Raw genomic sequence first — 9,510 nt, forward strand, 5'->3', positions numbered from 1 at the left:
ACAACAATTGAATGACTAAATCCAGCATTAAAACAGGATTTCTTCAACATGTGGTTTCCTGTGGGTTGGGCAGCAGCAGTTTCTAAGCTTGCAATAGTTGCATGCATCCTAGAGATGGCATTAGGGCATCAGTCCCACATCCCGAGTTAGGACTATATTGAAGAGAGTGAGTTTCTTCCAGTCAGGCAGCTCAGTACCTGACTCTCTTTAAATCTCTTCAACTCATCCTCCCTGAGGTATATTAGAAACAGCTATGGAAAAGAACAGAGATGAGGACCATAGCAACCAGGTGGATGTTGTTACAGTAATTGACTGTGCAGGATTTCCCAGACCATCCTCTTTCTGAAGGTGGGCATGTGTTGCTGAGAAAAGGTCACAGGCTGGTCCCTAGCGATGTAATCTGCATATTTACAGGTAACCATTCCACAGTCACTCCCATTCAGTTGCAGAAGAATCTCCTCTGATGTCGCACTGTACTGCTTCCACTCTAAAGGGTCCAGCTCAATGTTCCTGTGTGTCTTCCTCTCATTGTGTAAATATTGGAAGATGGTCTCACAGATAGACTTCCCTGTCTGTTGCATGGAATCGAGGTATACAATACTTCTTTTTCTTAAATCGATTACCACTAGGCTCCAATGTACCCTCTGGTGAATAGGAACCAAGATGAGTTCTTTTTCAAAGAGATTGATGCCTTGAGTCCATCTTTTCATGGAACTGTAACTGCTATGCTTTAGACATGAAGAATAGAGTAGCCTTGGTTTACATTTCTCTCAACCAGAAGGTTCATGTAGAAATTGATGGCCTCATCATTGAGCTACTGACCGTTCTCCAGGGTCTGGATATCTCCTCTGGTGATTTGCAATTTGAATCTGGAATTTAGAATTTCCTCTTGGGGTCCTGGACCCAGTGATTCTCAATTTCCTTCTCCATGTCCTCTGTAATATCAAGGACTTGATCCATTTCTCTGCTCTATTCTTGGTCTGTGAGAGGCTTTTCCTCTGCCGCAAGTACTGCTATCTTGTTGGGGAGTAAGCTATTGCCTCTGCCACGATCCAGGATGATCTGAGCCTGTGTTCCTGGTAAATCAGGCTTCAAACTGTTCCCCCTTCTTTCTTCACCCTTTACACAATCTTTCTTCTCTGTAACAGATTTCTCCTCAGAACTCCACTTCTTTCTCTTGTCTTGTGAAAGACATTCTTTTAGAACAACAGTAGATGATTCTTTATCTCTCTGACATGTTTTCTGATTCATGACTGTCTCCTGACTCGCCCCCTTTGATCTTCCAGTTGTTTTTAAGGATTGGGTGGGGCCTGTGTGGGTCTGACCTCACATCTTGGTCGCACTGAAGGTGTTGAAGCAACCTTCCGTACTTTTCCTTTTGGGGGCTTTGTTCTTTTTCTTCCATTGATGGAATAGGGCTGCTTGCGACCCTTGCCACCATTAGCAGGCTTCCTCCCAGTTACAGCCTGCTCTGGAGGACCTTCGGTCAACTCTAGGCGTTTTAGTTGTTTTCAGTCTCTCCCTGGGTTTCTGTACCTGACCCTTGCTAGGCTGTTCTCTCGGGAGCTCTAGGTCTTGAGACCCTGAGGGGTCTTCTTCTGAGCCTTGCCGGACTCTTTAAATACCATCCCTGTTCCATCCTGGCATTTCCTTTTTGGACCTTGTCTCAAAACTTAAGACTCTGTCTCTATCCCACTTTAATCCTGGTATTTCCGTTTTCAGACTTTTCCTGAAACTTCAGGCTTCTTCTCCAACCCACATTGTTTAGGTTGCCACATGGAGAACTGCTTGGATTGCTTTTTCAAGTGTGTTGACTATAATATAGTACTGCCTTTCTAATTTCCGAGGGAAAGCAACTCTATGCCTTGCTATGGGTGGGTACTCTTAGGTTGTTCACCCTGGTGTACAAAGAATCACTTCTTCCAGTAGATGGTTGGTCCAAGGTCACGAACCTATGAGGCTCCTTTATAAACAGTTGACTTTGCAGGTCTGTGTCACTCAAACAATGGACATAATTAAGCAGTCAATATCAGAGACCGATTTCTATATAGAGGTTGGCAGTTCACCAGTGGTTCACTCTGGAAAAGTCGGAGGAGTTCTAAGAATTCTTCCTAATAAGTATCATTCTTGGGTGCTGTAATCAGCTAAATATCCAAAACTTCCAAATAGGACTCATCTTCCTAGTTAATCACTTAGTAAGACACCAGGCCTAAACCTAGCAGGTACCACAATGGAGATAACCTCAAAAATGATGTTTAACTCAGAGGGTTGCCACTAGGCATAGCCTTCAAGGTTCCATTGCAGGGTGTGATATCACCTGAAAGAACACTAAGCAATGTTTTTGAAGGATGGAAGCCCTCCCCAACCCCAACTTGGTCCAGGGTTTCAAAGCACTCCCTTGCCTGAGTTGCAAGTTTGAATGTATTGATGCATATCTCATTTCTTCTGCAGAACACAGGGTTACCTAAATCCTCTCAGCATAGTTCAGTTGGTCCTGACTAGTACATGTGTCTTTTAGGAAACTGTCCAATTATGGTCAATTATAGAAATTTAAGTGCCCTTCTAAATATCTTCTCACACACAATAAATATGCTTGCTAATTACAAAGAATAAATAGAATTTTACAGTCATAAACATATTAGGTAGTGTTGTGTGACAAAACATGTATCTCCTCTGTATAAGGAACCCAGGGCAGACCAAAGTGCCCATATCACCAAAGTCCTACTTGTTGACCTGATAAGTTTTATTGGGGTTACATATAGGAATATGGGTGAGGGGTTACTCACAGGAGCAGAAATGGCTCAAAGACAGCTGCATCAACAAAGCCCACCCAGCATGGGTAATAGCTCACAAAATCTGGAACTTAGAGAAACTGCACAGCCTGTAGATGGCTCAGAGGGCTCAAGAATGTCCTTTCCAAGTGACTCAGTTGGTCTAAACTTCCTCCAGACAGGTGGTATGAGGGTGGCTCTTTTGAGAGTCTTCTTAGCAGGTCAGCTGCCTTTCATCTGAGAGGGACTCTCAGCTTTTATTGCTCTCTGGCAGAAAAAGAGCCTAGTGAATTTGATCAGTTTCAGGGACCATTTTTAGATTTTTTTCATTGCCTTTGTGCCTGATGAGCTTCCTTTCATAGCAAATGAAGGGTGGAGTGGTTCAGTGTTTCAATATTGGAGGAAACTTGAGACACTGGAACCAATTAACTAAGGATCAATCACAAAGAGAATAAATAAAATCTCACCATTGTCAATAGGATCCATTGAGAAAGATACATCACAAGTTCAGTTTCACTCCTAGCAATAACACAATCCCCGAACTCCTCCCTAGAAAACAGTAGGCAGAATTCAATTGTAGCTGTAGTTACAGAGGTGGGTGTTTTCTGTGGGTCCTGGAATCTGAACTGTAGCCACTATGATTAAACAGCAAGCACTTTACCCTCTGGTCTGTTTCAATGACCACCCCTTCTCCATCTTGAGCATCTCTTTGATCTACTCTCAAAGGTATGGAGATATTTTTACAAAAATGTGAGAAAAGAGTTGAGACATATATTGGGGTTTTTTCCACACTGATAATATTTACAAAATGTGCACATTTATCTATACCAATGATTTACTGTAAGGAAAAAAATGTATTTTTTTTCTGGAAAAGTTTTGAATTTCTTGTGATTGCTATTTCCCCAGGTATCATTTTCTTTGTACAAGGCCTCTTTCTCTTCTTTCTAATTACACCATGGAGGGATTTGTTCCCATACCAAGAAAAAAACTTGAAACTACCACATTGGTCTTACACCTCTGAATAAGCTAGCTGGGCTGCCTTTGTGATAGTGTACATTGTGTTTAGAGGATACATTTATTGTTCTAGGCCTGTAAAAATAAAATTGTTTTTAGGTTGTATAAGCCCTGAAGAAATTACTCTATCTTGAATGTACTCCGTGAGGTAGCCTGAGATGGACCACTTCCTGGTACAGTTGAGTTACTCTTTAAAAAAATTGATGAATGTTGCAAAATATTTCAGTGCCTCAGCTATTCCTATAAAGTGATGGGTCACAAGATTACACAGGCTCATGGTTAAGTTCTGCTTTTTACAAACTGCCTGCTTGCTTGCATGTCTGAGGCATCTGCTGGACATGCCACTAAATCAAGCCTTGCCTGCTCCTGGAGAAGATATGAGTTACTTTGGCTTCCCAAAATTGTTACTTTGTAGGTTTTGCCTATATAATCCTTTAGCTTGAAATAGCTGGGGCCTTATCTAGAGAATTCTCTCTTTGTTGGCTCTGGTCAGTCTTCTTTTAATAAAAATGCCTCTTATTTACTGAAAGCAAACTTGAGTCAGAATACTGAATCTCTGAAGGACCGCAGACCCAATTCACCTTCTCTTGCATGGTCCAAGGACTGCAGAATAATGTTTCTAGTTCTTAGATTTATGTTCCGTTGGTTAGCTGTTCTGGCTGGCACCTCTCTAAGTGTGCTTTGCCTCAGCACAGCCCTCATCTCTTCTTCCTGATATTGAAAAGAATCTTCTGGCTATTTTTCCAACCACTGTTGGTTTTATTAGGCTAATAAATCCCTTATAATCCTACTTAGAGAGATTTTTGTTTTTGTTTAAATTATTAATGGATGTTTACATTTGTCCAGGGTTTTTTTTCCCTCTTTGAGACAACTGTATTATTTTCCCCTTTTAACCTAACATTATCAGCTCTAGGTCCTAAGAAGAACTGGAACATGATCATGATATTTCTTCTTAAACCATTGTTTGATTTTCTTCTACATTTGCATGTTTTATTGAATCACATCAACATGTTCCTGGCTTTCCCCTACTTTATTATTTGTCTACAATTTTGATTTGAGACAGGATGTTCTTATGTAGCCTTTGTTGGCCTTAATCTTGCTATGGTGCCTAGACTGGATTTGAACTTGAGATTCTCCTGCCTCAGCTTCCACATTGCTGAGATTACAGTCATATAACCCTACACCTAGCTTTTACTTTTCTGTTTTTGCATCAAAGATTCCTAGCCACGTAAAGTCTGCTGGGGTTGTTTGCTCAAAAGTTTGTAATAATTTGGATACATGCGTCTGACTTTGTTTCCCTCCATCACCGTGTGTGTGTGTGTGTGTGTGTTCATAGGAATGAACTCAGAATCTCACACAGACTTTACCAATGAGCTATTTTCTAGTGGATTCATGTTTCTTGGATGTATGGCAGAACTTTCTAGAAAGATACCTGTTTCTTATGCTTTATTTTTGGGGAAAAGTCATGATACCTTATTGCCTCAGACTGGACTCAGTGTGTCCCCCAACTGGCAGGGAACCTGGGCTTCAGTGTTCAGGTGAGCAAGGAGTTGGTGGAAAGTGACAAATAGACACTGACACAGAGAGAGTGCTGTATCTGAATGTATTTTCTAAAAGTGAGCATCAGACTTATAATACAGAATAAAACAAAGAAGTTAGGTGACACATCAACCAAGGTACATTGAAGTTATCTGACACAAAACAGAGAAATTCCTACATAAATACTGGCAGTAACCAGGCAATGGTTACAACTGAGATAAAAAGCTGTGCTTTCTAAAGTTAGTCATTAGGGAGCCAGGTGAGGAATTTTCAGCCTAGTCACAATTTATCCTATTCCTCTGAGCCTTGTGAGAGCTTGCATCAGGGGGTTCTGCTCTTGCTGACCTTTTCATGAATAATGCAATACTGTAGTTTCTCCTTAAACCACAAGGCAATCTTCTTCTTAAACCATTGTAAATTCCTGTATATGGGAGTGACTCAGCTTTTATTCTAAGTGATTTTGTGGGGGACTTACTTCTACTAAGTACTGTAGTCTGCCATACATAACTATGATAAGAATTCTAAACTTACTTTGCTAAGCCCGCCCTGAAATTTCTAACTCTATATAGTAGATAATAAGGCCTAATTTCTTTCACTATCTCTCTTTCAATACTGGAGGCAATTCATCTGAATAGGTAACGTTCTTACTGAATTCCAAGCCCAGGGTCAGCTCAAGGATTGCCTAGGACATTGGTGAAGGCCAGGATAAAAGTTCAATCTAATTTTGGTATTTGACAAATCATTTCTTAGAGGCACCTATAATAAAACAATACTGAAAGAAAGCACACACATCCATTCACTAACGAACGCAAGGACAGGATTGGAGCATTCGTGTTTCGGGATGCCATGGCTGTAGGAGACTAAGATCCATGAAATTTTATGCCTCAGGATTGTGTCCAAGATTTTTTGCTTGCCACTCAGACTTTACTGCAGTGGGTTTGGTACCTCATTACTCTCTTGTGGCTATATAAATGTTCTTTCACCTTTCTACTTGCTTTTGGTAGGTTATGTTGTCTAAAAATTTGCCTATTTTCTCTAAATTTTCAAATTAATTGGCATAGCACTCTTTTCCTTAAATTATTTCAAAACTTGATTAGTATTAAGATAATTTAGTGTTAAATGTTGAATGTAGAAGATTCTGTTAGATTATCAAGACAGCTTTAGACATATGTAGTGGTTTGAATAGGTTTGGCCCCCATAGACTCATGTGTTTGAATGTTTGGCCCAGAGGAATAGCACTATTAAGAGGTGTGGCTTTGTTGGAGTAAGTGTGGCACTCTTGGGGTGGGTCTCCTATGAGTACGTTCCACCCAGTGTAAAATACTATTCTCCTCCTGGCTGCCTTTGGATCAAGAAGTAGAACTCTCTTCTCCTCTAGCATCATGTCTACCTGTATACTATCATGCTTCCTGCCATGATGACAATGGGCTGAACCTCTGAACCTATAGTCCAGCACCAATGCTGTCCTTTTTATAAGAGTTGTGGTGGTCATGTTGTCTCTTCATAGCAATAAAACCCTAAGATAACAGATTAGATAGTAAATGTTTATAATGCTAAATTTTATATTTTTCTCTCTTCTCTTAAATTTTTGTTTCTTTTGATACTGAGATAGGATTTGACATTATAGTCAAGACAGGTGTAGACCCCATTAGTGTCCCAGTACTGGAATTAAAGCTGTGCTCTTCCATGCCCAGCTTTAATTAGTTCCTGTAGTCTAAGATAATTTAAATAAGCTTGTAAGTGATATTAAACTCTGAGAGGACCTGTGAGGTAACTGAGCTTCCATCAAAGAGCAAAAGAAGGAGACAACATAGCAACACTAGCTTGATACACAAAGTAACATGGTGTGCAAGCTGAACCCAACAAAACTAGTCCTTCATTTGTTCAAAATGAGTAAACAAAGATCTTCAAGTATTCTTTCCCATGGAAAAAAACCTCTCTTTAGACATAAAAAACCCTGTTGATAATTTTAAGTTACAAAGGGATACAGTGGAGTCTGACCTGTTGGCTTTTTTTTTCCCCAATTCTCAAGAAAATGAGATCTGCATGGGCAATGGAGAAAGAGGTTGTTTGTTTGTTGTTTGGTTTGTTTAAAAAGGATAGGAGATTGGAGAGATGGCTCAGTAGGTAAGAGCCCTGGCTGTTCTTTCAGATGACTGGGGTTTTATTTCCAACAACCAAATGTCAGCTTGCAACTGTCTATAACTCTAATTCCATGGTATCTGATGCCCTTGTCTGGCTTCTGAGGGCACTGCATGCATGTGGTGCACAGACATCCATGAAGAAAGAGTACCCAAACATATGATATAATTTTTTGAAATGTGGACTGTGGAAAAGATTATGCTTAGCAAAGGATCATACTCTATGCCTAGCACACTGGAGATGAAGGCAGGAGAATTGGAATCATGAATTAGTACAGGTAAGCTACATTTCAAGATTTTCTTATAGAAAGACAAAAGGATTATATGTCAAAGTAACTTTTGGGAATTTCATTTTCATACATTCATTTTTTTATTGTTATCATTTAAAAGAATTTTCTTACTACCTTTATCTCTGTATGCTGTGTGTTGCTGCATGCATACCTGTGCTCCATATACACACAGTGCCCATGGGAGAAGACATGACTTGGTCCCCTGAAACTGGAGTTATCGCCTTCTAAAAGGGAAAAGTAATTTCATAGCAATGACTATGCTGTTTGACCATAAACCTTTCCCATGCTCTTGTACTCCATCCCAAATGCCTGCTCTATTGGGAAGAAGAAATCACCAAAAATTATCATCATAGCCTGGAAGTGGTGTTGCCTCTGGAATTGGTGAAAAAGTCCAACTCAGTGACTTCTCAAACTTCAATATGCTTAGGAGTCACCTGGTAGTGTAAAGTCCCAAAACTGGGCAAGAAGACCTTTTTTTAAAAAATTTATTTATTTATGGAAGTACAATGTAGCATTCTTCAGACACCCCAGAAAAGGGCATCAGATATCATTACAGATGGTTGTGAGCCACCATGTGGTTGCTGGGATTTGAACTCAGGATCTCTGGAAGAGCAGTCAGTGCTTTTAACCACTGAGCCATGTAGGCAGCCGATGCCTAAAAGATGGCGCTAGTTTCTGGTACACTGTGGCCGTAAACAATACCACTGCACAGGCGCTAGCCTGAATCTGGCGCCAACCCCTCCCGAGCAGGTGCATGCAAATTAAGGTGCCGTCAGACTGACCAATCCCAGGAGGACACAAAGCTTTTCCCTGTTCTGGGGTGTATATAAGGAGTCCACCCTGGCTACACTCCAGGAAAAGGGTTAGGAAAGTCATTACAGTGCAAAGTGCTGAACTTTGCAGCCAGTGCCTGCAAAGTTCAAACAAGATAAAAAGGGATTGGGTTTTTCCTAGGAGCTGTTGAGGGTGGTATACCCATTACTTGGAAAACAGAGGAGCCTGTATGGGTTCCTCAATGGGCTCTTTCCTCTGAAAAATTAGTAGCTGCCTGAGAATTAGTAGAGGAACAATTGAAATTAGGACATATTAAACCTCCCCAGTCACCTTGGAATACACCCATATTTGTGATTAAGAAAAAAATGAGGCAAATGGAGGCTCCTGCATGATCTTCGAGCCATTAATAATCAAATGCAGATTATGGGCATACAGAGGGGTCTGCCCCTACTTTCTAGTTTGCCCAAAGAGTGGCCTATTATAATCATTGATATTAACGATTGTTTTTTTTTTCCTCTATTCCCCTTGCATTGTGTGATAGTGAGCACATTGCCTTTACTCTTCCTTCTGTGAATAATGAAGAGCCTGATAAACGGTATCAGTGGATAGTTTTACTGCAAGGGATGGCAAACAGTCCAACTATGTGTCAACTTTTTGTAGGAGAAGCCCTACAACCTGTCCGTGATGCATTCCCATAATTAAGGATAGTACATTATATAGATGATATCCTTCTTGCCTCAAAGAATAAAGTTTAGATGAAGCCTATATTAAGCTAGTAAAAGAATTAGAAATGAAACAATTATTAATAGCTCCTGATAAAGTTCAAATGGGAAACTTAGGAGAGTTCTTGGGTGCTCGAATTACTCCACATTTTATTACATCTCAAAAGATAGAATTATGTAAAGATCATTTGAAAGCATTGAATGATTTCCAGAAGTTGTTGGGAGATATAAATTGGATTCGTCCATATATGAGGCTATC

At 40.3% G+C, this 9,510-nt stretch overlaps 1 pseudogene; it reads right to left on the bottom strand.

The window, feature by feature from the left end:
• Window positions 1-261: 261 nt before the first annotated feature.
• LOC110297020 lies at window positions 262-1,778 on the bottom strand (annotated as a pseudogene).
• Between the last annotated feature and the right edge of the window lie 7,732 nt (window positions 1,779-9,510).

This window comes from Mus caroli, chromosome 6 (assembly GCF_900094665.2).
Source record: "Mus caroli chromosome 6, CAROLI_EIJ_v1.1, whole genome shotgun sequence".
NCBI lineage: Eukaryota > Metazoa > Chordata > Mammalia > Rodentia > Muridae > Mus > Mus caroli.